At 47.0% G+C, this 27828-nt stretch overlaps 1 pseudogene; it reads left to right on the top strand.

Annotated features, from left to right (window-relative positions):
* Positions 1 to 509: 509 nt before the first annotated feature.
* Positions 510 to 27687, top strand: LOC143387755 (transmembrane protein 132B-like; annotated as a pseudogene).
* The last annotated feature ends 141 nt before the right edge of the window (positions 27688 to 27828 follow it).

Genomic DNA, 27828 nt, shown 5'->3' on the forward strand with positions numbered 1-27828 from the left:
TATGAGCATTTGTTTAACTTCTACTAGGAAAGACCAGAGACCCAGCAGTAAGCAGGACACCAGTGTCACTGTTAGGAAAATCTGGGACCAGGGTGGAGCACTGTGAGAGCAGAAGGCATAGGACAATCAGGGAGGGGAAGGGTGACATGCTGTGGCTCTCATGGTCTCCTCCCTCCAGTCCTCCTACCAGAGATTTCCTTTGGCTGTATATGGATTATAGAGTGGGGAGTTGTGTAGACAGTTCCCTGCCAAGTAGAGAAGCTCAGAGGAGGGCTAAAGTCACCGCCTCCAGGCTGAGGAAGAAGCCTGCTCTGCCTTGTGGTGGGAGGAGATTCCCATCAAGTGGAGAGGATGGGAAGAGGGTGAGATGACAGTGCTGAGTGGGCTGTGGAGAAGAGGAACCTGGGGTTGGAGAGTGTGCAGATGTTCTAGTCCAGACCATCACTTCCACAATTCCTGTACCACCTGCCAAGACTTCCTTCCAGACATGGGCCTCTGAATACTGAAACATGGCGGGTAGTTGGCTCACAGTTCTAGCCAAGGCAGCAAATGGCCTTGTAGAGAAATCTTTACACACTCCATGCCACCCCAATAATCAGAAGGAGAAATTTCTAATAGTAGAAGTGTGAAGCCAAAGATTTGCCCTTCTTTTAATGATTCTGGATATATCTCAGCATCTGAATTTTGTCTCCTATGGAAAGGAGAGAAGCATGAGCTGCCAAGTCCTAGAGCTGGGTGGGCCCCATGTGGATCATGGGAATGGTGGGTTCTGTCTGGTCTGCAGGGTAATGAGCCATGAAGATGACCCCATGCTTGGATGTTGGGCTCTCTCTGTGAGGTTGAGATCTGGAGGAGTAACGTTTTCCCTTTGAGGAGGCAGCTGTGTGCATCAGGGCCATGGAATCAGTGACCATCTGGGCTCCTTCCCACTTCACATGGTTTTGGGGATGGTCCTGAAGAACACATTTTTCTGGAATTATAAGACTTTCCCTGTGGCCATCAGGTGCCTCACTGGGTGGCAGGCAGGGACTCCATTGGGTCATCTTCTCACACAGCGTAACAGGGTCTCACTCTTGTTTTGCTGCCCTCCTCACAGAGGTCGAGGGTCCAGTCACCATAAATGGCCTGCAGAGGTTCTCCTCACTGCCCAACTTCCTCCCCTTCAGCTTGCACATCTCCAACTCCTTACTTGAGGAGGCCAAGCAAGACCTCAGGTGCAACTCCTGCCTACAGCCTAGGGGGAGTCCTTCTTGATCCACAGAGCCTGGAGCCCCCTTCAGTCAGCACCAGCTATGGCCTGTTATCCATGGAGCTCCTGCTAATTCCCATGGCCTTCAGTAACTTGAAGAAGTTTCCCTTCAACTGGGAGGTGAAGTCCCACATCTTCCACAGCTCCATCCACTCCAACAGACCCAAAGTGAAGTCCCACATCTTCCACAGCTCCATCCACTCCAACAGACCCAAAGTGCAGTTCTATGTCACTCACATGGGCTGGAATGAGAGTGACCCTGCTGAGGATCTAACCTGCATCAAGATGTTTGCCATTCTTGAGTCCAGGGAGATGGTGGCCAGCTGCTGGCTGCAGGGGGGGGGCCTGACTGTGCATGGCTGAGCTGGAGCTGCTGCATGAGTGGATTAGCTCCAAACTGGACCTGGAGCCCAAGGAAGAGATCCTGACCCTGCTGGGGGGCTTGGCCATGGAGCTCTCCTTCAGCTTCTACCTGGCCAATGAGGCAGTCCAGCATCCCCTAGAGGAGGAGGGTGAGTGGGAGGACAAGATCCACTTGGGCCAGGACAGCCCCACACAGGTGCCTTCTGCCTGAGAGTGCATCTGCAGCATTGCAGTCTACCTGACCCAGGACAACCTGTAGAGGTCCCTGTTGAGCCTGGATGAGAACATCACCTTCTCTGTTCTGCTGAACCTCATCTGTGAAGGGGATACAACCACCTTTCAGATCTCTGACCAGCGGCAGCATGGCAGACCAGTTCACTCTTCAGTTAGAGGCTTTGCCATGTTGGGTTGAGTGGCAGTCAATTCTTAGAAACCCCAAGCTACAGGCTGTTAGATGGTGTCGGTCATTGGCTGGGGTTTGTCATCAATAAACATAGCCAGGAATTAAAGTGGCCAGGACAACTTTTGTCTGGAAGGAGGGAGCTAAGGCCCTCACGTGTGTGCAAAGGTGGGCTGGGTATCAGAAAGGGACCATGAGGGAGGGGAGCACAGGAGTTGAGACAGAGAAGTGACCCAGCACCAAGGGTTGGTGGCATGGACCCAGTACCACTTCTGTCTACCTACACTAGCTGTGACCTAAGTTAGTGGTCTGTCCTCCTTTGGAGTCCAGAAGACAGAGCTTGTCCTTTCTGATGGTTCTATTTTATGAAATTCTTATACCTTGCTCTGAGTTGTCAGTGACAGCTACATACTATTGCAAGCCGTCATTAGAATATTCTCCAAAAAGGAGGGTTCATGGGCCAGTTACCACGTGTGCTTGGCTAAACAAGCAGCAGACCTTCCCTGCCAGGCCTGCTGGCAGCATTCCAGGGGCCTGTGGGGTCGGCTAGTGCTGTGTGTGCTGACCTGTCCTGGGCTGAGAATACTGCAGTTCTCCATGTGTGGGGAGTGAGCCCCTCAGGAACAGGGGCTCACTCTGTTTTATTTTTGATGTCCATATTTTCTGAGCCCAACAGGTTCTTAAGTACTTGTTGATGTTTAATAGAGCAAGAGTGCAGAGGGATCCACATCAAGAAGTAGGCAAGGTTAGATGACTGGAATGGACGAAAGGCCAGACCAAGCTGTGGTCAGCACATGCACAGGCACTGGGGTAATTGGTACTTTTGAATACTGGAAAGTGGCATACTGAGATTGAATTATTGTATGTATAAAGAATAATGTTGTAGCAATGACTACTAATGAAAAATGTCCGACATACTTGAGAAAATGAATAGATTCTGCTTGCCTTTGCACCAGAAAGAGTGATGATTTATTTGATCAACATTGGTCTTGTTTGAAACACATCTTGAGCTCTCTGAGACCTTAGGCTTCTTTAAATTTTCTTTCTCTCGACAGGCAGTATTTGCAGGCTATGTCTAAAGACTATCAGAAGTGGTGGTGTACATTTTAGGAATCCGGAGCATAGGGTGGATACTGTCAAAGCAAGAGGGTCCTGAGCTTTTTCGGCTTGAACATTTAGAGAGAAGTTTTGAATGTGAGCACCCAAATTGGTTCTCTGGGTTATTGAATAATTAAGAATTGTTTGGTGCCTAGTCTGTGTGCAGATGATGGACTTTGGCCTGGCAGGAAGGCCACTCAAGGCAATGTCAACCGGTGCTTGGTTTCCTTGGTCTTTGTGTGACCCCATGTAGATTAGAACCACAACACTCTGCCATTCCTCAGTGATCTTTTCTTCTACTTTAGGCTGAAAGCTTCTGTTGGTAACTTTTGTGGCTGCAGTAGCAGATATAGCTTTTATAATCTTGTTTGTAATCTTAGTTTGTAAATATCACAAACATTGTTGTAGATAGTCATTCATGGAGCTGCTGTGACTGGATCAGGTAGGACATTGGAAATCTGGAGTAAAAAATGATAATCACTCTAAGAGGCTTATCCTTGAGATGGAGAAATACCTATCTCCATCTATCTGTCCTTCTGTTTGACTCTATCCATCCGTTCAACTACCATCCATTTATCATTCATCCATCCTTCCATCTACCATCCATCTATTCATCCTTCCATTCATCATCCATCATTTATCCCTCTATCCACCCATTTATCTATCCATCCATCTTACACCATCCATCCTTCCATCCACCATTAAAGTTTTCTGTCAAGTGTGGTCTCAGGAGGTATACCTTAGACTGTAAAAATAGAGAAGAATTGTCCTGGAGAATAGTCAGAAGGACAAGGGTAGGAGCTTCTCTGATACCACCTCTGTAGAGGGGGCCCCAGCTGCAGCTCTGCTGCCTAGTGGTGTGAACAACATGAGAATGGCAGGTCCTGTTGCCAGAGAGCTGCTTCCTCTCCAGGTTGAAAGGGGCCTGATGCCACTCAGAGGGGCAGCCTCTGGATCGAGATTTGTGATTGTGATCACCAGGTTTCCAGTCTCTACACTACCTGCCTGGCCCATGGAAGCACTGGAGATTTGTGAATGTGATCACCAGGTTCCCAGGCTCTACACTACCTGCCTGGCCCATGGAGGCACTGGATCTTCCCAGGGTTTTGGGAATGGGACATAGTGACCTAAGAAAATCCTCTGGCCTGTCAGGTGAGTATCAGAGCCCCCTTCTCACCCATGGCTGACCTGAAAGATCAGGAGGCATAGTGCTGAGGCTGCAGGGCCTGTGTGTGAAGATGACAAAAGTCCTATTGGTCTTCTCTTTCTCCTCTTTGTCCAGCCTCAGAACTCCGGAACTACCCACTGCCTTTGATCCCCAAGAGGATGCAGAAAATCTAGGAAGATATCTCTTCCAGCTTTATTTTAAAAACTAGCCTGACCAAAGGGGCTGAGAATCAAAACTGATTTGAATAATAGAAAGTTACAAAAATGATTTCTGAGTTTATGGCCTGGGAGACACGCCTGCTCTGGGCTTTTCTCTTCACCCAGGGACAGAGCTAGGGGCAGGGTGTAATGAGATTTCTACCCCTCTGAAAGACTGGAAGCATGTAGTGGGGATAGGGAAGCTGGACATGGTTGGAAGTGTGTCAGTCAGCTTTCTGTAACTGCAATACATTCCTGAGATGATTTCAACATATGGAGTCAGAAGGTTTATTTCAGCCCACTGCTTTGGAGGTTTCAATCCTAAGGATTGGGCTTGTTGCTGTGAACCTGTGGTGCTAATGGCTGTGAGCACAAAGGAGAAAGAGGAAAGGGCTGGGACCCAGCTCTCCCCTCAAGGGCACCCCTGATGCTGGACTCCCTCCCACCAGGCCTCCCATCCTAAGAGTACCAATGCCTCCCAGTAGTTCCCCACTCCCAATGTCTTCCACTTGTGCCTTTGTGGGACAGGCAGATTTACACTAGAGCAGAAGGAGGGCCACGTAGGCATTTGCAACAGTCAAGGCAAGTACTGTGCTTCAGGTGTGTGTGAATGTGTTCATTCAGTGCCTGGGGGGGGGTGCCACCCACATTTGCATGCTTGTCCTCATCTTGTAGACAGGGACATTGAGCTCAGAGAGACTGAATAAATAGCCTCAGGTTCACAGGTCCAACAGGGCAAAGCTAGGCTTTGAACCTGGATGTCAGGGCTTGGGGACACTGTTTTTGGCCCTTCTGTAAGCTGCCTTTTCAGAAACTGTCACAGGGAGAGGGGTAAAACCAAAGCCTAGATCTCACCTCCAAGAGGGTGCACAGCTGTGTGGCCCTGGCTGGTTGACTCTTCCTGGGTCCTCCTGGCAGGGTCCTATTGCAGCCCGGTTCTGTATCAACCCTGGGAGATTGTGAGCATATGGATTGTTTCTTTGCTTCAGTCATCTCTTTATTTTGAAGGGCAAGTAAGGTAAAGTGAGAACACTTGGAAGCCTTCATGGTGGCTGCCTTGAGCCGCCCTCAGTGGTGGCAGTAAGGAGTGGGATGGGAGGGCAAGTGAATGCAGCAGTCCTGAGGCCCTGAAGACAACCTCCATCCCTTCTCCCTGGCCTGCCTTTGTGCCCAGATTTGCAACATTGGCTCTAATAAGACTTCAAAAAGGCGTATCTCTCATTAGCAGCTGTAGGCCATGGGTGGCAGGGGGGCCATTATCCCCAAGCTGGGAGACCTGAGAAGTTTGCCTTCAACAGCAGTTTGCCAACCTCTTCTGAGCAGGAAAAAGTCCAGATATGTCAGTCTCAGGGGCCCATGGCATTTGTTGTTTAATTTGATAATTGCATCCTGAGCACCAAGTGTGTGCAGGGCATGGCACCAAGTGGAGGGTGTGCAACAATTAGCAAGATGAGGACTCGCAGTCCAGGAGGGGAAACACTAATGAAGCATGCATGGTGGATGTAGCATGGTGGGTGCTCCGAAGGAAAGCAGTTCATGGAAGCAGCAGACAGCCTGATCTTATGCCCTGGGAGGGCTTTCTGGAGGAGGGACCATCACCTTGAGACTTGAAGGATGGACAGTGAAAGTCCAGACAACCAGGGGCCCCCAAGTGTGAGGGGGAAAGGTTCAGAGGGCCTAGAGTGTCCTTGCAAAGGCAGGCAGCAACTGGTGCACACTGAACAGAGCACAGTGGGGGGATTTAGCTAAAGGTGGGCCAGAGGCACCCATGATCAGGAAGCAGGGTGATTTACAGGAAGAAGGATGTCAGATGAGAGGTTCCAGCAGAGCCAAGTTCCTGGGGGATGAGCCCTATTATCTATGTAAATCAGCCTGCCTCTGTGTCCAGCCTCCCTTCACACTGGCTTCCAGCTAGTTCTGCCAGAAGGGGCATAGCACAGGCCCCAAAGCAGAAGACTCCAGTGTGATTTTGAGTGTGGTAGGATGGCTTGAGCTCCAGCAGACCACCCTGAGGCTGCATGGGGTGTGGCTAGGAACCTGGGTGCTTCTGGGGACATGCATGGGAGGACAGTGGTAGGGAGCATAGGGACACACACATCCTATGGTGCCAGTCACTTCATGTGAGCAGCACCTTGAGACTACAGTGGCTGGTGAAGTCCACATAGTGGTTGCTGGTCATTTCTAAAAGGGCACAGAAGGGGGAGTTCTGTGTTTTTGTTTGGGTGGGTTGATCTTGAGTTTGGCTTGGGCTGTTTTATTTTTCTTGGAAATTCTAGGAGGCAATGTTGGTGTTCCTTTGCCTATGAATTTGGTACTTGGAAGAAAGTTCTGTGCAGTTCTGATGACCATCTTAGTACAGATGGTAGGTGAGCTGTGAAGGTGTCACGGTAGGCGTGAGTACCCAGGTGTCCGACAGCTCTTCAAAGATAGGAGTGCCTAGAGCACCAGGGCAAAGCCCAAGTGTGTTTGAGTGAGAGAAAGAAAAGTGACAACATTTCACCCTGGCTCATGGACTACTTTGAATCACCACAATGAAGTGGTTCTTTCTTGAGCATTTGAAAGTTAATGTCAGCAAGCATTATACAAAGAGCAGGTTGGACACAAAATGAGTTTAATTGTATAAAAGATCATATTGCTTTGCAGCTATAAATTGATTTTTTCTATCTTAGCTTTGTTTATTAATATTTATTCTTATTGTGATAAATATTGACAGGAGAGGCTCTCTGGCTATTTCCATGGATCCCCTTTACTTAATATTTTTTCTCTGTATTCACAGAAATGATTGGAACAATAAATACCCACTCACCATCTGTTTTATTTATTTATTTATTTTTAAATTTTACCTTGAATTGCAGGGGATACACTTGTGTGTGTGTCTTCTGTGGACCTCAGGTGGATTTTGTCTGGTCTTCTGAGTGGTGAAAATTTCAGTGCCTAACTGTTTTTGCTAGTGAACTTTCAATTTCAAATAGAATAAACCCAACCCAATGTGGCTTAAGGGAATTTTCTGGCACATATAACTGAAAAGCTCAAGGATAGCCTCGGGGCTGGCTAGATCCAGGTGTTCAGAGATATGGCCAGAAAGTGATTTATGTCCATCTGTTGCCTTTGTGTTCCTCTATTGGCTTTAGTCTCTGGGAGGTGCTGGATACTTGGAGCAATCAGTGCTTTGTAGAAGGACAAATGAGCTCAACAATTCCTGACAAGTTCTGGTCACCTGTCTCTTTGTGAGTCAATCAACTGTGGCCAGAAGATGAAAAATCTGATTGGCTTGGGTGATTGCACAGTTCCTTCTTAGACCAGTCTCTCTCCATAAAGATGTTGTGCTTTGGCCACACATGTCAATTCCAGAAGCTGGAGTACAGCCGGCCCAGCCTGAGCTGCCTGGAATGCACAGGGTGCCCCTCCCCTGGGAAGCCCTGGTGCTGAGTCGCTGGGTTTGGGCAGGTGGCACTGTTCCCAAGGACCCTCTTTATGGAGAGACACAGAGCAGGAGCTGTTGATGATTCATGAGAGATTCTCTCCAGGTCTGTGTGTCCCTGAGGCAGGGTGGGACCGAAGGTGACTGAAGTGTGGCAGGTGGACAGGAATGGCTTCTGAGGGGGCAGTTCCTGGACCCCATCACCTATCACCATAAGCCTGTGTGGTACAGATTGCCTGGCAGAGTCTGCAGTAAGTTCTTTGCACATAAGATCCTGATCCTTGCAGAGATGCTGAGAGGTACCTGTTGCTTCCAGCATCCCAATTTTACAGATGAGGCATTGGAAGGCCAGAGGTGTGGTAATTTCTATGGCTTTATGCTGGAGTCTGACCTCAAGGCAGGTGTGTGGTCCCAACTTCACTAAGCTACCCGGGTGCCTCTGGGGATGGCCATTCCCACAGCAAAAAGTAGGTAGTCAACTCCTGGTGTGTAGCAGGGTCTTGGTGAATAGACATCAAAGTAAAACACATGGTTTAGTGTTGTTCCTGAGTTCTTCTGAGCTGCACCTGCCATATTTGACTTTCTCAGATGGACAGTTAGGCTGAGTGGTGAGACCAGAGCTGACAGCCCCTCCTAGGAGCGAGGGCACTTTTGGGGGTCCTCACCTGTACCCAGATCCCTTCCTGCATTACCCTGGAGCTGTGCTCTGGCCTATCCAGCTCATCTTTTTGGCAGATGCATTTTCTCAGCTCCCGTGGTCTGCTGGTCCTCCTGGTCCCTTTCCAAGTCAGAGGCAAAAAATTTACATCCTCAAGGTTCTCTGCTTCCTGGGAAGGCACCTACAGAAGGAAGATCCACTGGGCCAGGACTTCCTGGCAAGTGTGAAGAGAGATCTCCCCGCCTGCTCTCAGGGCTCCTTACTCTGTCCTATCATCTTTCAAGTTTATATCCCATTTTGAAAGGCACACCCGGCAGGGCACATATTGGCAGCCTCCATATCCCTATTAGGATGCAAGGGGCTCTCTGCTAATTGATCATAGGCAGAGTGGTTGGCCAAAGAGACAGAATCTGTATGCTCCCCTTAACCAGAGCAGAGGCACTGCTCCTGGGGCTGGGCTTAGCTCTGGGGCTGTGAGGTGATCTCACCTTCCTCCCACATGATGGGATTCCCTTAAATGTGCTCCAGATCACACTGCCTGGTGAGGGCTGCCTGGAGCCCATTGCAGAGTCACCCCCTGAAACCCATGTATCCTCTTTATCAGCTCAGTCTCAGCTCTGGAGGGTGGGCACAGAACTCTGAAGTATCCCTGGTGGCACCAGTGATCCTGTGTGCTTCTGAATCTGAGGATTGCTAAACCATGGGATCCCTCCCTCCATACAGTGTTGGTGACATTCCTTACTGGGGCTGGGGGGAGGGCTCAATAGAGGTGATGGTCACTGATTCCTGCCCCAGGTATGTGAGGGCAGCCCCTGGAGGCCCTGAGACTGAGAAGAGAGGCCAAGGCTCAGGATTGCACAGGGAGGACCACTGGGGCACTTCCTGCTGGGACCATCATCCTGGGCACAGCAAGCCTAGTGGGTCCCTTAAATCTGAGTAAGAAGAAGGGCTGTCTACATGTTGCTGGTGCATGGGCAGGGGTTTCCAGGGGGTACCTGGTCCAGGTTCTTGGCATCCCAAACAAAGAATGGAGTAAGATGTGAGGCTGGTGGGCAAAGCTAGTGGGGGTTGACGAAGGGGAAAGTCCACACTGTGGCCCCAGAAAAGGCTGAGCATGTAGCTCAAGGCCCATGGACACAGTGATCTCCTCTGTGCTGGAATATGCTGGTTCCCCTTTCCCCCCAGCAGATCTGGGGATAATGTGCACTGATCGATCACTTCCTGAACTTGATGTGAATGCTATAGTGCCCATGTATTTTCTCCCAGCAAAGGCACAGGAGAGGCACATAGCTCAGGGCTAACCATGTATATACAAGCAAGCTGCAGGTCAGTGCCTCGGGCCATGTCATGCCCAAGATAGGGACTACCCCCTGCAGGGTATTGACTTGAGGGTCATCATCTGACTTCCTCCCTTAACCACAGATGCCTCAGTTCCCCTCACAGGAAGATTCTAGCTGGGGAAGGGGGGTCCTGGCCCTGCCCATCCCCGTCTTCTACACCACAAACAGGACTGAGGTGCAGGTGACTTCTCTTGACTGAAACCCACCTCAGGTCACCTTAGGTAAATGTAAGACAGTCAGACTCATGCCTTAGCAAGGCTGGCAGCAAACTCCACCCAGCACACAGTGGTTTTGTCAGCATTTATGGTGCTGAGAAATGACCTATGTCAGTACCCCTTGGGGCACTCTGGAGCAACCATGTTGTTATGTCTCCACATGTCATGTAAGCTGAATCCATAAGGTGACACCTACCCAGACATGAAGGAGACTAGGGAGTGAGCCCCACATGCACCCATGGGAGAGTATTTCTGGCAGAGGGAACAGCATGTACAGAGGCTCAGAGGCAGGAAGGAAGGTGCTATTTTGAGAAGGAAGGGAGAGTTCTTTTCTTCTCCAAGATAGAATATTCACATATTTTCACACAAAAAATATGCATTTTCATGAGCATTGCCATTCAAAAATAGAAGGGTATTATGGGAAATTATTCTGTACCAAGAGAATATTTGCCTAATTAAAATGGAAACCAAGATTTCACAAGAATTACAAAAATTAAAAAATGAGAAAAATGTTGATTGGGTGTATTTCTTGAGAAATGAAATTCAGATTATTATAATAAGTTTACTTGATCTTATGTTAAAGAAAACACAGGTTTAATAATTTGCATGTTCTAATATGCAGAACAAAGAATTTATAGCATGCAGATCATCTGTGACTCTTCTTCAATTTTATATTGTCACATAATATTGAATTTTTAACTTCACATTTGACATTGCCAATATGATCATTGAAAGGGTCAATTCAGCAGAAATATTCAAGGGCTTCTGCAGTCCCCATCAGCTTCACTGTGCCTGGCAGTATAAGCTGCTCTCTTATAAAGCACTGCTCCCCTTGGTCTTCTCCTCTCCACTTGTTAACTGTCAATGACTCTCCCTTGAGGAGTGACTATAGACCTTGCTGCATTCTTGTTGCCAAGCACCCTCCTGGCATGTGTCAATCCTCCAGGATCACAAGACTTGCAATAAAGATGCACTGCATGCATATTTTGTTTGAAGCTGCCAGTAAGCAGAGCCCACACAACCAAGATGGCAGAGATGTCAGAGTAGTGGGTGGGATAGATGCTGCTGTTGTCCAAGGACAATGGCTAAGTGAGGGCAGACATTCTTCCTTCCTTCCATCCTCAACACCCAACTCCATCCTCCCTTCCTTCTTTCCTTTCTTCATTTTTCTTTAAAAGAAAATTCTTGGAATGGTGGTATAAGGATTTATAAGAATTTTTTATTATAATGGAAGCCATGTTCCTTTTTTGTGTGTGCACCAAATGTGGGACCATATGCAGAGACTTGAGAAATTACATGTAGTTTTTACTTTAATGATGCCAGGACATATATAACAGATGACACCGATTGGTATTGAGTTGTTAGCAGGGAATTTTTTTGAGAGCATTGTAGTACTTTCTAGTAGTTTCATTCATCCTGACAAAGTCATAAATGCATGGGATTTGATTTCAGCTCATGGACTCCCTTCCCCCCTCCCTTCCCCCATTCTACTTTCTCCACTCTATAGATGTTTCTCATCTATTTATTTATATTGAGTGGTTCTCTGTACTTACATATAAAGTTGAAATTTCCTGTGGTGTACTTATATATGCACATACATGGTTTTTCAGAATTCACTCCCTTGTCCTGCCCTTGACCACCCCTACTCCCTCTCAGTCTATTTCTACTCCACTGACCTTCCCTGGACACTCTGCTCCCTCTTTCCTTTATTTCACTCTAGTTTCCACATGTGAGAGAAAACATTTGACCTTTGATTCTCTGAGACTGGGCTCATTTTCCTTGGCACAGTGTTCTCCACTTCCATGATTTCATTTTTTCTTATGGCTGAGAACAACTCCATTGTGGGGCTAGAACACATTTTCTTAATTCATATATCTATGACAGGCATCTGGGTTGATTCCATGACTTGGTTGTTGTGATTTTTGCTGCTGTAAACGTTGATGTACCCACATCATTGTAGTATATTGATTTTAGTGTTTTTTGGATAAATACCAGGGAATGGGATAGCTGGGCCCCATGGTGGTTCCATTCCTAATTTTTGAGGAATCTCCATCCTGCTTCCCAGAATAATTGTGCTAATTTGCTTCTCCACCAGCAATGTGGAAATGCGCCTTTTCCCAAAAATTCTTCTGAGCATTTATAATTCTTTGTGGTCTTGATAATTGCTATGCAGATGGAAGGAGATGAAATCTTGATGCAGTTTTGGTTTTCATTCCTCTGATTGCTAGGGCGGGTGAGCATTTTGTCATATATTTATTGTCATTTGTTTTTCTTCTTTTGGGAAGTGTCTGTTTAGTTATTTTGGCCATTTACTGATTTGGTTATTTGTTTTCTGGAGGTAGTTTTTTGAGTTTTTATGTGTTCTGGGTATTGATCTCCCTCACAGGAACAGCTGGCCAGGGTCTTCTGCCATTCCATAGGTGCTCTCTTCACACTCTTAATCATGTCATTCACTGTGTAGAAGCTTTTAATTTGATGTTACCTCACTCACTGATTCTTGTTTTATTTTGGGGGGTGTAGGGTTTTTTGAGAAAGCTGGTGCTGCATCTGTATGTTGGAGTATTGACTGTATGTTTTCTTTGAGAAGTTGCAAGGTTTCTGTTCTGATTCCTAAGGTTTGGATCCATTTAGACTTGACTTTTGTGAAGGGTGACAGAAAGGGCTCCAGTTTCTTTCTTCTACATATACATATACAGTTTTCCCAGCACAATTTGTTAGAAAGACTATCTTTTATCCAACATAAATTTTTGGAAACTTTGTCAAGTATACAATGGCTGTAAGTGTGCGGGTCTATTTCTTTGTCTTCTAGTCTATAGTATTCGTCTTCATGTCTGTTTTTATGCCAAACGATGCTGTTTCTGTAACTACAGTTCTGGAGTATGATTTGAAATCCTCTACATCATTGTGATGCCTCCTATGTCACTCTTTGTGCTTAGTATCACTTAGACTATTCTGTGTATCTTATTCTTTCAAATGAATTTTAGGGCTGTTTTGTCAATTTCTGTGAAAAAAAATTGACATTTTAATAAAGATAACATTGAATGTGTATATTACTATACTGGTAGTATGGCCATTTTGACAGTACTAATTCTGCCAATACAAGAACATGGGAGGTCTTTTCCATTTTCTAGGGTCTTCTTCAATTTATTTGTTCAGTGTTGCATGATTTTAATTTTAAAATATTTCACCTTCTTAGTTACATTAGTACTCAAGTATTTTATTTTTTTGAGGTTATTGTGAATGGGATGGTTTTCTTGATATCTATCTTGGCTGAATCAGTGTTGGAGTCTGGGCTTAAATTGCTCCAAACAAATATAACCTAAATTGAAGGAAGATTTGGACCAAGGACTGTGATTAGGAAAAAAAATTAAGTTGTGTTAAAGAAAGGTGCAAAATGTCAATAGTTTGGCATCAGGCTTATACTTTTGATACACAGCACTCCACTTTAATTATAACTTCAATCTTCTTTGAGGAGCTTCTCTTTGATAACCCTTCATGGATGATTAAAATGGGATTAACTTTGCCCTTGGTGCAGGAATAAAAATTGTATACTCAATAGGATTCATCTCATAAAATTTTGGCTCCAGAATTTTTGTTATGGGCAAGAGAGTTATGCTTTCTTTCTTTATGGATGTCGGTATAAGATCTGGAGCTGTGGCAGGCACACTTTGACCATGAGAAGCCTCAGGTGTAAATTTAATAGGATCAGCTGCCTGAAAGAAATGGAGGCATCAATTAAACCTCAGTAGTGAGCTGCACTGAAAATGGCTCTATGAATAGAACTTGAGCAGTCATGAAGCAGAGTTGGTGTTTGTGTGTGTGTGTGTGTGTGTGTGTGTGTGTGTGTGTGTGTGTGTGTTTACAATTGCAACCACCATAAAATTTCTGCGAATTTTCATATATGCACTGAGGTCTTATGGGTCCAAAGGTTTCAGAGTTTGATGTTCTCTAGAGAAAATATTTTATGAAAGAAGTGGAATTGCCATGCCAAAGTGAGGAGTTTTCCCTGCCTTGGTGTGTGGGAAGAATTTTCTGCCAAGAAACAGGAGGTGTATTAGGAAATCATATCTCGACAGCAGGTGGTTGGGGTGATGCTGGGGTTTTAGAACAGTTCCCAGAGGACCTCAGGGGAGGTGGTTGGGATGCTGCTGGGGTCTTAGAGCAGCTCCCAGGGACTTCATAGAGGTAGTTGGGTGCTGACTGGTGTCCTAGAGCAGTTCCCATAGAACCTCATCAGGTGGGATCAAGTGCTGAGTTTGTCCTCTCTGGGGAGTATCTGGAGGTTCATGTTCAGAAAGTATCAGTAATTAACATGGATCAGTTTCTAATACTCCATGCATGGCACATGTGTGTCTCATTTAACATTCATCATGGCAAGGAGGGTGAGTGTCATCACCTACTATTCATGTACATGGATGCCAAGTCCCAGCAGCTCAGGTGCACTGCCCAGGTCTCACTTGGAGTCAGCTGAACCCCAACCTGCTCCCAGTGCCTCTGTGATCCTCTCTGGCCCAACTGCCTCCTTCATCCTGCATGACTCCTGCTGTCCTGGGGGCTGGTGGATGGCGTGTTTAGGGCTTCTTAAGCCTCCACGGCAAACTCATACCATTCATTCCTCCTCACCTGCCATGTTGTATTATTTGCATAGTTGTTGTCCCCTAGAAATTCTTGACACCTCCTCTGTGCATCATATGTATAATAACATGCATGCCAGGACCTACCCTCTACCTGTTCTCTACTTGCACCACACCTGCCCTGCCCACATCTGCCCTCTTCCTGCTCTGCACCTGCATCCCACAACACCATCGTAGGACTTCATGAAACAGCCCTGCACAAGTGGCCTTCAGCTACCACACCAATGACCAAGGAGGTGGTGGTTAGAGCAGTGGGGATCTGTGCTCTGGGCATGGGGTGCCCAAACTCACAGTGCAGATGTTGTGGGGTGGAGAAGGTGCTCCAGCCTCTGCTCTTCATCTTATCCATGACTCTGTGTCTTTTCCTGTTTTGTCTCTAAAAGACACGACTCCCTGGACTCAGCACCCACACTAAAACAACAAGCCTCCTCTGAAGATCCTTAAGGAACTCCGGGGGTGGAGGACTCCCCCTCTACATAAAGCCACATCATGGGTGCTGGGTGGATGTGGGGTTGGGGAGCTCTCCAGACACCACTGCATTTTACTCTCAGCACTTTCCATTTCAGTCTTAGCTACTGGCAGAGCCAGGGCCTGTAACTGGCCCCTGTGTGGCCAGCCATGCTGTGCCTCCCAGGGGCAGTGTCTGGGCTTTGGCCTGCTCTGCAGTAGGTGTACCTTCTGGTCATGTTGCTTGGCTCCCCAGGCTTCTCATCTGGGAGGCCAGATAATGAGTCCTGTTGCTGTGCTGGAGGGGTCAGCCTGCTACAGGCAGGGCCTGAGGCAGTCTGTGCAGAGCCCACTGGTTTGGCCATGGCCCCCGTGGATTTTGGTTCTGGAAGCTACACAGACCCATGAGAGCCCTGTGGGCCTTCAGCTGCTGCTGTCCTGTTCACACCAGACATGGTGTTCTCACTTGTGACCTGGGTTGGTCGTGGTGCCTTTGCATTTGGATCATGAGTGCTTTTCCCGGGGGTCATGGGGCCTTGATCTAGTGGATGCACTGACTTCACTCTCCTGCCTGTTGGATACCAGTAGAGATGGTGGCATCTGCTCTCCAAATATGAGCCATCTTTACTTTTGCTGGCTGAAGTGGACAGTTTTCTCTTTGGCCACCCACATAAGAGCCTGTCCAGTGACACCTCAGCAGTGTAATTACATGGAAAATGGGAGCAGAAAGCATGCCTGCCACCCAGTGGGATGAGGGTGCCATGGATCTATGAGAGTCTTCAGGCTGAGTGGCCTGTAGCAGAAGGCCAGAGGCATGTTGTCATTGGTTACTAAGTCATTTTCCTACTGTTAAATTGGTCCTGGAAATGTGTGTCCATGGTCTTGGCCTGTGGCCCATGCCATCTGAGACTCACAGTCCAACCTTAGCTCTGTGCCTTCTTATTTCCTTGGGCTATGTGCATAGCACTTGAGCCCAAAAAGTTCTTAAGTGTCAGGGGATGTTGGAAACAGTGAGTGGAAGAAGGTGCTTGGCAGCCTTGAGCATCACTGAGTCCTGGTCACAGGCTTCCTAAGTGATCCCTACCTATGGCACATAGGGACCACTGTACTCACCCACTGGAAAGTTTGGAGTTGTTGCCACCTGTGCACATTATTAAAAAAGCCAACAGGATACAGAAAAAGGGACAAAAGAGTCAGGGAAGATTTGTGAGGGTCTCCAGTGGATGCCATCTCTCCTGGCCGAGGTTTTTCAGAAAATGCCAGGAACAAGAGATGGCAGCCAAGCAGCTGGGAGTCTGGGGACAGACTTGTCAGAGAGAGAGGGGGGATGCAGAAGAGGGGGCATAAGGAAGAGGGAGGCAGGAAAGAAGGGCAGCTGGGGAGGGATCCATGTCAGGAAGGGGACAGCAACAGGAGTGGAGGGCAGCAGGACAGGGAGCAGCTGGAGGGGACAATACCGCATTTCCTTTTTTTAGTTAGAGAGGCACACCTGAGTCCCCAGTCCCACTGCAGGGTTCCCTGGGCAGGCAGCAGCAAGAGCTTCATACCACCCCCAAGCTCCATCCTTCAATGCCTCAAATTCTGCTACAAGAGCATTGCTCGCTTGGGCCATACAAAGGTTAGGATTTTGACAAATCCTTTTAGAAATTTTTTAAAGTTTCATCCACATGGAATTATGGTGGGTCATTTACCTGTCCCCTCCGCAAACTTTTTTCTTTTTTGAAAGATTGAGTCACAATTCATGTAACCTAAAATTAACGACTTTTTTCAGCCATTTAAACAGCTCAGTAATACTCCAAGTTCATGAATGAACCATGCTTTAGTTTTTCCTCAACAGACAATGGACATTTGAGTTCTTGCCCACTGTGCACATTATAAACAGCACTGGCCAGGTGGTGATGCACAGCTTTAATCTGGGTGGCTTGGGAGCCTGGGGAGGAGGGTTACAAGCTCAAAGCCAGCCTTAGCAACTTAGGAAGTCCCAAAGCAATTTAGCAACCCCTGTCTCTAAACAAAATTTAAGAAGCGCTGGGGATGTGGCTCAGTGACTAAGTGCCCCTACATTCAATCATTGGTACCATAACAAAACAAATCAAAAACCCCAAACAAACAAACAGTGCTCTTGTGCACGTTTGTATGTGTATTTTACTGAGTTCCTGTTTTCAATTCTTTGGACTCTAAGCCTAGGAGTGGGATTGCTTGGTCCTGTAGTCATTTTATAAGAAACTAATTGTTATACATATTAGGGGACCTCTTGCATCCATAAGTATGCAAACATGATTTGGTCCAGTTCATTCCCCACTCCCTCCTCTTCTGGTTTTTCATCTATTTTCATGAGACCCTCCCCAGATTTTTTTCCTTTTTGCTTTCTAGTTTTGTAACGAGGGAAAGCATATGTGGGTCCTACAGTAGTTCTAGGTTAACGTTTTGAGAAATTGGCAAACTGTTTCCATGGCAGCTGTGCCTTTTATATCCCCACCAGCAACATGTGAGGATCTGATCTCTCAGGACCTTGCCACCTCCTTTATGTCATATTTTAACCAGTGAGTGAGTGTGGAGTGGTGGCTCAATGTGGTCTTGATTTGCATTTCCCAATGACTGACGATGCTGAGCATCTTCTCATGTACCTGTTGGCCATCTGTATGTCTTCTTTGTAGAATTATGCAGTCAAGACATTTGCCTATTTTTTTTGCATGATTTGTCTTTTTGTTATTGATTTGAAAGAACACTCTGCATATTCTGGATATTAGCTCTTATCAGATGATCTGTAGATCATTCCTCCCATGTCACTGTCTACGATATCTTCACTTTTGCTCATCTTGTTTTAACCAGCAGCACCTTGGACCGTATGTGGTCTGATGATTAATCTTGAGGGGATCTTGGCTCCCTAGGTCTCAGCAGTGCTGAACATGAACTCCCTATGCATGTCTTTGCTCTCTGACTCCTGCACATGGGCCTCGTCTGCCCTTGGCATTCCTTTTTTCTGTTCATAGGAAAGACTGCGGGAGCTTTGCTGAGCATTCCCCATCACTGAGTGCTCAGTGCAGTGGCCTCCTGGGTCCTTGATGTGGCAGCACCTGGCTTTCCCCATCCCATGGTGACTGTTTCCCACTTGCAGGTGAGGGGCAGAGTCCATCTACTTCCCCACATGCCTATCACACCCAATGAATCCCAGTGGCAGGAAGTGACCTGTCCAAACTCAGACTAAATTGAAAATTAATGGAAATGGCCAAAGCTTTGGGCTCTGATTTTCAGGAACTCATAAAAATAACAGGACACTTTGTTTTCAGAGGAAAGCCACTCACAGTGTTCTTCTTGTCTCCTGGGGAGAGGACAGTATGCCCACACTCCCCCTTATAGGGTCGTGTTGGCCTATGGAGTTGTCCTGGGATGTTTTATTATACATTTTGTTTCCTACCTCTCAGAATTAAGGTGGCAGAAGGTGTGAAGATCGCAGCCTTGAGAACCAGCAATAGAGACCAGTAGGCAGTGGACCACAGCAGCACCCAGATGATGGTCACTTTGGCCTGCATGGGCCACCAGACACCCAGGGCAGGTGAATGGTCCAAGGCCCAAGGCAGTTGAGAGACTGGGTACTGTGTGGGAACCCAGGGCTGGTGGTGGCGTCTAGACCGATGCAGCTCCACTGAGGGGGTCATTGTTTCTTTCCACTTAAATAGTCATTTTTCTGATGTCACACCTGGGGACTGGTGCATGTCTTTGGTCTTAAGCTAGGTTCCTGGCACTGCTGGGGGGCAGCCTTTCTTTTCCAGCTGGGGCTCGAACCTCAGGTATGTGGGCTGTGCTCAGCTCTGCTGCAGAGAGAGGCCCTCACTGATGATGTTGCATCAGGAAAACTTGTGGGTGACCAGATCCCTTGCCTGAAGTCCCGGCCCCTGCCCTGTCCCATATGTGGGGCAAGCATCTTCAGTGGTTATTCAGGTTAATTAGTGTGGAAGCTATGCAGCCACAATCATGGCTCAGGCCTCACCCCGAATGAGGCTGAATCAGCTCCTTATCTGGGTACATGAGCCCCTCAGGCAACTGCTCTGTCACGCTGCATTGTCATAGTCTTTTCTCTTTCCTTTCTTCTCTATTAGATTCTTTGAGGACCACAAACACAGGATCTTTGGTGGGTGTGTGAGTGGTGGGGACAGCCTGTTCCCTGAAGTGGCATGGTGTGGCTGCCTCTTCCTGGTGACCCTGACAGCATCAGCTGGTGTTTCCCTATGCCTGCTCTTTCAGGGGAAAAAGGGCCTCAGATAAGTGCTGGTCAGAAGCCTGTTAGGAACCACTGTCAGGGTGATCTGGACACTTCTCCCTTCAATCTCATTCTAGCAGCCTCAGGTGACCACAATGTCTCTGGAAATCTATGTCTATCTGATGCTCACCCCTAAATGTTGGGCACCCCAAATCCAGAGCATCCCCAAATCCTGAACATACCCAAATACTGAGCACCCCAATTCTTGATCACATCAAATTCCTGAGTTGTTAATATTAGCTCAGGGCATTCAGCTGCAAGTAATAGATCATCTGCCTGCATATGGCTGCTACAAAAAATTTTGTCATCTCACATCCCAAGCAATTCAAATCTGGTTGGTCTTGTTATTGGTGACAAAGTGGTACCACATGTTTGCTCAGTGTTTCTGTCCTTCTACTCCAATCCAGCCAGAGAACTGACCACCATCCTCTACCTCATCTCCTCATGGTCACAAAATGGCTGCAGCTCTTTCAGTCATTGAAAACTTACCCAGAAATATTCACGGGTTGAAAAGGAGTGGGACTTGTCCTAAGTGTCTTCTTCTATAATCAGTCTTTAGGGGAGTCTTCCCTTAAGAGCTCAACAGTAAGTCGTGGGATCTCTGCTTTTGCCCAAGAAGCAGGTGCTCTTGGGAAGTAACTGTTGGGTAGTATTTTGGGCTTTGTAGTGGGAGATGGTCTCTGTCATCAGGGAATGAAGAGGGGAGAGGGCAGATAGTACTCTTCAGAGTTGGTGTCTGTCAAGGGCTGTGGCTTTATTCTGTTTTGCACAGTGTGTGATGAAGCTTTTCATTACTGTGACCAGGATACATGACCCCCTGCAGCTCTGAGTAAAGAAGATTTACTTTGTCTTACCATTTCAGAGGCTTCAGTTCGTGGTTGACCAAATAGATTGCTCTGTGCCTGAGGTGAGGCAGAACATAATGGCTGGAGGGTGTGGTGTGGAGAGCTGCTCAGCCCCAGGCCTTGGGAGTGGAGAAGGCAGCAGCTGGGGATGAGAGGAACCTTCTCAGGCCACATCCCCAGTGATAACCTTCCTCCAACAGGGTCCCACTCCCAATAATCCATTCCCATCTTCAATCCATCTGGTGCATTATTCCAATAAGGAGGTCAGCACCTGGGGATGGAGTCATTTCCTATGATCCCCACTGTTTCCACTGTTGACCAGTGACGAGTCCTTGCTTCCCCAATGTTGAGAAATAACTCCAGAGAAGCATGCCAAGGCAAGGTCAGAGTGAAAAATTAGAAGTTTATTAAAAAACAGCAGAAAAGACTTCTCTCAGAGGAAGAAGGGGATCCAAGAGGTGGAATCAGTTGAAGGGAGAATGTGTTCACCTTTTTATAGATTTTGGTGATGGAAGGTTGAATGTGTTCCCCTTTTTATAGTTTTTGGTGGGAAGGGTTGGGACACAGGTGGACCAAAGAAGTAATCTGGGCATTTCTGAGTAAAGTTTGATGTTCATTAACATTTCTTTGGGATGGGGTATCTTCAAATCTGTTGGGGGATGTTTCCTGGACTTCATTAACTTTCTTTTGGATGGGCTGTCTTCAAATCTGTTGTGGACTGTTTTCTGGGCTTCATTAATATTCCGAGAGTTGCTCAGCTTTTCCATAAATTCATTCTCAACATAACCTCCATTTTAGATTTCTTTTGATATTAGACCCGATTTACCTAACTACACTGACTACCTAATTTTAAATCTGGCTTCACCACCTCTGAACATTTCTGCACTGGGGACTAAGCCGTTAGGTGCATAAGACTTTGGGGGACTTTCTAGACCCAAACCACAACAAACAGCACTGCTGTGCGTATTCCTGGTAGAAAAGTTCCTCTCCGGTGCTTGGTTTATCAGGTGGTTTTGTCCATTTGGTCCTGTAACAATGAAGGTCTTCAGGCAGGTTGAATTTTTGATGGACGGGCACCAGGAGCATTGGATTGGGGCTCTAACCTTCTACTCAGAGCCTGTCCCCATGTTCCCATGGTTGTACACCTCTCAGGTGCTCTCCATTCTTGAGGAGGATAGTGTACACTGACTACATCTGCATCCATCTGTTGATGTGGTCACTCTGATAGAAGCTTTTCTTCCCAGACAGGCCCAGCAGAGGTCCTGGTCATCCATGGCCCTGGGGATATAACTATGATCATGTGATCCCCTAGGCAACTGCCATAGCCATCCCTGAAGTCAGGGGTTCGCATCAACCTCAGCTGAAGGTCTGGGATGGAAGGTGGGAGGGGATCTGGAGGCCATGGACTCTGATGGGGGACTTGAGTGAGAATGAGCCAGACAGTCACCACAGTGTCAGGGGTCCTGATACCCCCAGAGCATGCTGTGGGTGCCATCTGTCCCTGCATCCTGGGACACTGGGTAGGTGATGGTGTCCAGGTTCCATGCAGAAGGGATTTTGTTGAAATATTTGGTCAAATGGTAATGTTTCAAATGCAGAGAACCACACAAATTCTTGGAGGTTGTTGTCACTGTTGTCTTCTGAGAGCAGAGTTTGAAGTTCTTAGAAGTGACTGAGAAAGAGATGTGTGATTGACAGATTCCTGGCCCCACCCTTCTCCCTAGGTCTGAAGAAGGGCAAGGATTGTGGCTGTGGTGTGATATTTTATGCTTATCTAGTATCCCTCTAGAATCCATTCCATAATATAAATAAATAACTGATTCTTTTTATGCCTTCAGTTGCATTGTGATATCAAATGAGGTGTGAAGCACAGGCCTGTGGAGAAAACTTTCTGCTAACAGGAATGTTTTGAATATATCTCAGCACATCATCTGGCAGGAAGCCGTGATCTCTGAGTTGTGACAACCTTGAGTAGAACTGAGTTTTTAATAGAACATAATGTACAAACTGCCTGAAATTCTCTAATAAGAATTACACATGTTGTGTCAGGTGCCCTGATGCACACAATTAGGAGGGAAGTGCAGGTCTTAATTTAAAATATTGTAATGACTACTAATCCTGAGGGAATGTCAGTGATAAAGATGAAGCCAGAAGATAAAGGGTTGTGTTGCCAAAAGACAAAAGATTAGAAAAAGAAGCAAATTGGAAAGGTTCAGTACAGATAAGCTGAAGCCAAGGGAACAAGACAGAGGACATGGCTCTCTGCATAGAAGCAATGTGCCTTTGGCCAGTGGGGGCAAGTGTTTCCCTGCCTTTACTGGTTGTTGGACCTAGACCTCAGTAGGTGAGTCACCAGGACCCATAGTTCAAAGCCCTCCTCTTCTGAGCACTGTGCTTGGGGCAGAGGGAGGCTCTGTTGTCCACAGGGAAGAGGAGAAGCAAAGACAAGGCTTTCTCCTGAGGACAGGCCCTCCCCATGCTGTCGCCATGGTCCAATGTGCACTGGGAAATGTGACCATGTTTGGAAATCTGGAATCCATCCCCAGCTCCCTTCTGGGATTTTTCTTTGCTGCTATCATCCAGACAACATGGTGACAGTTTGTGGGCTTCCATTACTGGAGCAAAGATCAACTTGCAGAGAGAAGGGGTTTGTTGGGGTATAGTTTTAGAGGATTCAGACTGTGGTCAGGTTTGGGGGCTTGTGGTGAGTTAGCACCCTGTGGCAGGGAGCACAGTATGGAGAAAATGTCCACTCACTCTTGCCCTGAACAAGGGAGAAAGAGGAGGGAGCTGGCTTCATACAGCCTCCCTTAAGGCCCATGACCTAGAGCCTTCTGCAAAGTCCCCAAACGTTCCCCAAACCATCAACACCAGGCTAAGGAACCTCATCAACACCTGGCCTCTGGGGACCACCCAGATCCAAACGAAAGCAATCACTAATGAAAGAGGGAAGGGCCACCCTGTCAAACAATTTGACGAACCCAGTTGCTTTTTGATGATATTTAGCCATTGGCCATGGAACCAAAATACAGTGCTGATTAAGACAGCCAGCACATCATGGGTCATGTGGCATGCATCAGGCTGTGTCTCCCAGTGGGCTGACACTTCACACCTGAGCTGAGAAGAAGGAGGCAGCTGCCAGCTGGTCCTCATCCGGCCATGCAGCACCTCTCCACCTTGACAGTGCAGCTGCCCCCTCCTCACCACCGTTTGGTGTTAGCTTCTCCTCTCCTAGTGTTAAAGGGCTCACTGAAAAGTGAATGAACACAGGGAAGGGTCAGTCTGTCTCTCAGGAACATCTTGTGTGATTTGGTCATCAATACCTTATTTTATGTAAAGAATTTGTTACACTTGAATCAAAGTGTGAAATATGATATATCAAGAACTATGTAATGTTTTGAGCAACCAACAATAAATTTAAAAAAAGAATTTGTTAAAATCACACACACACACAAACACACATATAGACAGACTTATATAAAATCATATATACACACACACATATATATTCATATACATGTATATATATACATATTCATATACATGTGTGTGTGTGTGTGTATATATATATATATATATATATATATATATATATATATATATATATATATATATATATATCAGGAGCTAGGAATAATTTTTAAAGTCTTTAAGGAGAACAACATTTCAAAAATTAGAAACCTGAGTCCTTGAAGTGGACATCTGTCATTATTCCCACTTGACAGCTCTTTGAGTGGAGGCCCAATTAAGCAACTCTCATGGTCCCACAGCCAGTTTGTGGTAGAAGCCATTGACTCCAAAGCCTGTGCTTGGACCACTGCCCGGGGCTCTGAAGATGCTTGTCAAGGGGTCCCTACATGGGTCCGCATCCTGCAGCTCTCTGTCCCACTGGATGGAATGCTCAGTAGCAGTAGCTCCCACAGTGCCAGTAGCCATCTAGCACATGGACCTAGGCAACAGAGGCTCCTCCAAAGATAGGCCCACATTCTCATCTCCAGAACTTGTTTGCCTGATCTTTGGTCAATGGGCCTTTCCAGAGGTGGTTGATGTGGGCTGTAAGGTGGCCTTCACTGAGGAACTGGCACCTCCCTCCTCGGGTGAACAGGGGAGGGAACTGTCACCTTGTTCTGGGAAAGAATCCATTGCAGCTTCTCATTCAATAAGGAGCATCCTTCTGTCCACAGAGAATCCTGAAAGCTCATCCTGAGATGGGGCCACAGACAGGCAGCTTTGGGCCAGTTTCTTTGAACACTGCCATGTGTGAATCAAAGGTGGCAATCATTTCCTTGGTTGACAAAGGGGAATGGGCCATTTACTGCATTCTTCACATTATGCTAAGTTAAGTGCTTCAATCTGAACTTTAATATGTGTTTGTTTCCAGAGTAAATGGCTCAGTGTATGGGATCCTACAAGTGGGACTTTGGCATCAACAACACCAATGGTCTGGCTGGGACCCAGCAAATCACCTGGCAAGTGGTATACCCAATCGAGGACTTCATGAGTGAGCTGGTAATTTCTGAGATCTTTATCAGCCATACCACCTTTGTGGGCATCGTCCCTCTTGCAATGGTACACAATTATGGCTTTAGGAGAAGAGGAACAGAGAAGTTTTCTCTATATACTTTGATTACTCTAATGTCATGAAGCAGAATGTCATCTGTTCTCTTGCAGTCACTTGGTACATGTTGTTTAAACAAGAAAAATATTCTTAAATTACATTTCCTTTATCTGCTTTCCATGGTGCCTCCTGGAAACTATGTAGGTCTGTGTGTAAATCCCTTTTCATTTTTGGAGACTGTGGAATGGTTTCTTGGGGAGCCTGCATCCTTTATTGTCTCCATTTTTGTGCATGTCAGGACCATGTGATGTGCTGAGGGAAGATAGTTTTATTGAAATGTATGGTAGGGTGTGTGTTGGGACAGAGTTCTGTGTGCCCAGTTACCAGCCCCTCATCAATTGGCTTTGCTTTGAGAGTCCCCAGGTGGGCTGGGATTGGCAAACTTTGAAATGGAGGTGGACCAAAAGAATCTTGTTGGCAACTGCCCAGATGAACTTATTCAGGATCCCAGAGCCCACGAAACTGCCTGTGGTTTTGCTTCATGGGTCAGAAAGCAGCTGGGATTTTCCCTGTGTTTCACTGAAACTCGTTTCACAACTAAGGCCCAGGGACCACACTTGAGGATGAAGTCATTGATGATATTCCAGTTCATAAAAAGGAGGGTGCTGAGGGTCTGTGGGAGGGCCATGCACTCCATACTCTTCTGTCCTGGAAATTATCAAGTAAATTCTGCACTGAGTTGAACTTCCTGCCGGGATCTCACACACAGCTATTCTGGGGAAATCTGTGGCTGCTTTGGATCATTTCTCACTCAAGTTCGATACCAGAGTTGAGCCAATTGCAGATGAGAGCCCTGCTCATTAATTAATCTACTGTTATTCCCCCATCTTGAGGTCCTTGTATGTGCCCTTTGCCTGAAACACATGTTCTCTGCCTCTCCCTGGGTTTGGTTCCTTTCCTGGACCTTGGCTGCTAGAGAGGCACCTTCCCTGATCACACTGGTTTGTGCAGCCCTCAGCCACTCCCTGCTCTTCTGTTTCTGTCCATGTCTTCCTATTTCATGATCTTCAAAGATTTCACCACTTGCCATATCTGGAGTCATCTACTGACTCTCTCCCCAGAAGATGAGATCCTTGTCAGTTTCATTCACCCCTGTCTCTGTGGCACCTATAGAAAGGCCTGGCACAGTTGATGGTTGTCGAATAAATGAATGGAGCCCGTGCTTGAATCCAAGTTCCAGGGCATTGAGGTTTTGAAAATTCTGTGATCCTGTCAGCAGTGATCCACATTTTGGTGTGGTGGAGGCATGACTTTGTAGGAAATCAGCTGCTAAGGAACAGAGGTGGCTGGTGTGTGTTTCAGGGAGAAATGAGACATCCTTACAGCCCTCTCCCTGGGAGCTCTGCTGCAGATTCTCCAGCTCAACCTAGCTTGGGCCACAGTTGGGGAATATCTTCACTCAAGTCCTTGCCCTTTGTCCAATGTTTCATCTCTAGCCCTGAATTCCCTATGGTGCCAAAGCCTCCTGAAACTTACGAGGGTGGAATTTAGCAGAGAGCTTCATGTCTCTTCTAGAGAAGGCACCAATTTCTAGAGTTGCTGGGGAGCAAGATGTGTTTACCTGTCAGGGCCTGGGACCAGAGCAGGAGTGGAGAACAGGGCTGGGCAAGTGCAGAGAAAAGGATGAATCCAGCCTGGTGCCTGATTTGTACATATAGTTGTATTGAAATCCAGCCATGATCATTGTCAGAGTCTATGGCTGCTTGGATCGTGATGCTGGTGGATTTGAGAATTTGCAACAGAGAGTATCTTTGGCTGAACTTTAATCTTAGCATGTTGTAATAATGTGTGAGGAGGCAGGTGAGGAGAGGGCTGCTGTCCTGTTGCTGTTAGGCAACATTGTTCTTGACTCTCAGCATTTTTTATTACTAAACAAGACTTTGCCAAAAGCACTCCAGCCCTCTTTGACCAGTGATCATATTGTCTTTCATTGGGTCACATGACTCAGGTGCTGGGCTAATTGAGATGTCACTCACAGGGTCATGTCCCAGGGTGGGGACAGAGCAGAACTCGGGGGAAGGGCTGCCAACAACTTCATGGCTGTGAATGAAGGGCTCGGTGACACTAGTGGCCTTTGGTCAAGATGCAGGTCAGCTAGACAGTCTTTTACAAGCATTGCCCCTGTCCCCAGAAGGCTATCAGTTTCTTGGTGACTGGAGCAGAGGCCTGTGGATAGAACTGGATGCTACCCCCATGGGTGGATGCCTGCAGCTTGGGTGAGGTGCACTCTCTGTCACCGACCTCATCATCCTGTTTCCTCCCTGCTGGTGCAGGCTGAGTGTCTTGAGGCCACACAAGGCCATGATTCTGCTGTGTGCTCTTTGTCTAGTGGCTATTAACACCACTACCTGGCTGATCTTTACTCAGGGGCACTCATCGTGTGGCTATCTGCGGTTGGAAAGTGCTATGGACAAAGGAAAGTGGTGTCTGGTGTAATCACGCTCAGGACCCCAGTTATTTAGTGGAGTTTTCTGAGGATTAAGTGAGACATTACAGGTAGTCTTTGTACACTGGCCTGCATATTACATGCAGTTAATAATATTTAGTTTTTGTTATTTTCATCCAATATCCTCATCACACTCACCTACTTACAGGTAAAAGTGCCATTTCAAACTGTCAAGGTCAATGTGTGTTCAATGAGCTCACATTACACATGGCCAAAAATAACCACTCTTGTTAGGGGAACCACAAGCTTGTGCAGCTGGTGTTCACATTTGCAGCAGAGTGGGTGCCACATGGGTACCACATGGGTGCTACGCCGGTGCCCAGCTGAGCATCTTTCCAGCACATGGCTGTAGTGAGCATGCTTCCTGAACCCACATCTGCTGTGGGCCCAGCTGGATTTAGACACTGTGCCTCTGCCCAGCATACACTAAAAGACACCAGTGTACAAGGCTGCCTCCGAGAGGGCCAG

This window comes from Callospermophilus lateralis, unplaced genomic scaffold (assembly GCF_048772815.1).
Source record: "Callospermophilus lateralis isolate mCalLat2 unplaced genomic scaffold, mCalLat2.hap1 Scaffold_86, whole genome shotgun sequence".
Classification (NCBI taxonomy): Eukaryota; Metazoa; Chordata; class Mammalia; order Rodentia; family Sciuridae; genus Callospermophilus; species Callospermophilus lateralis.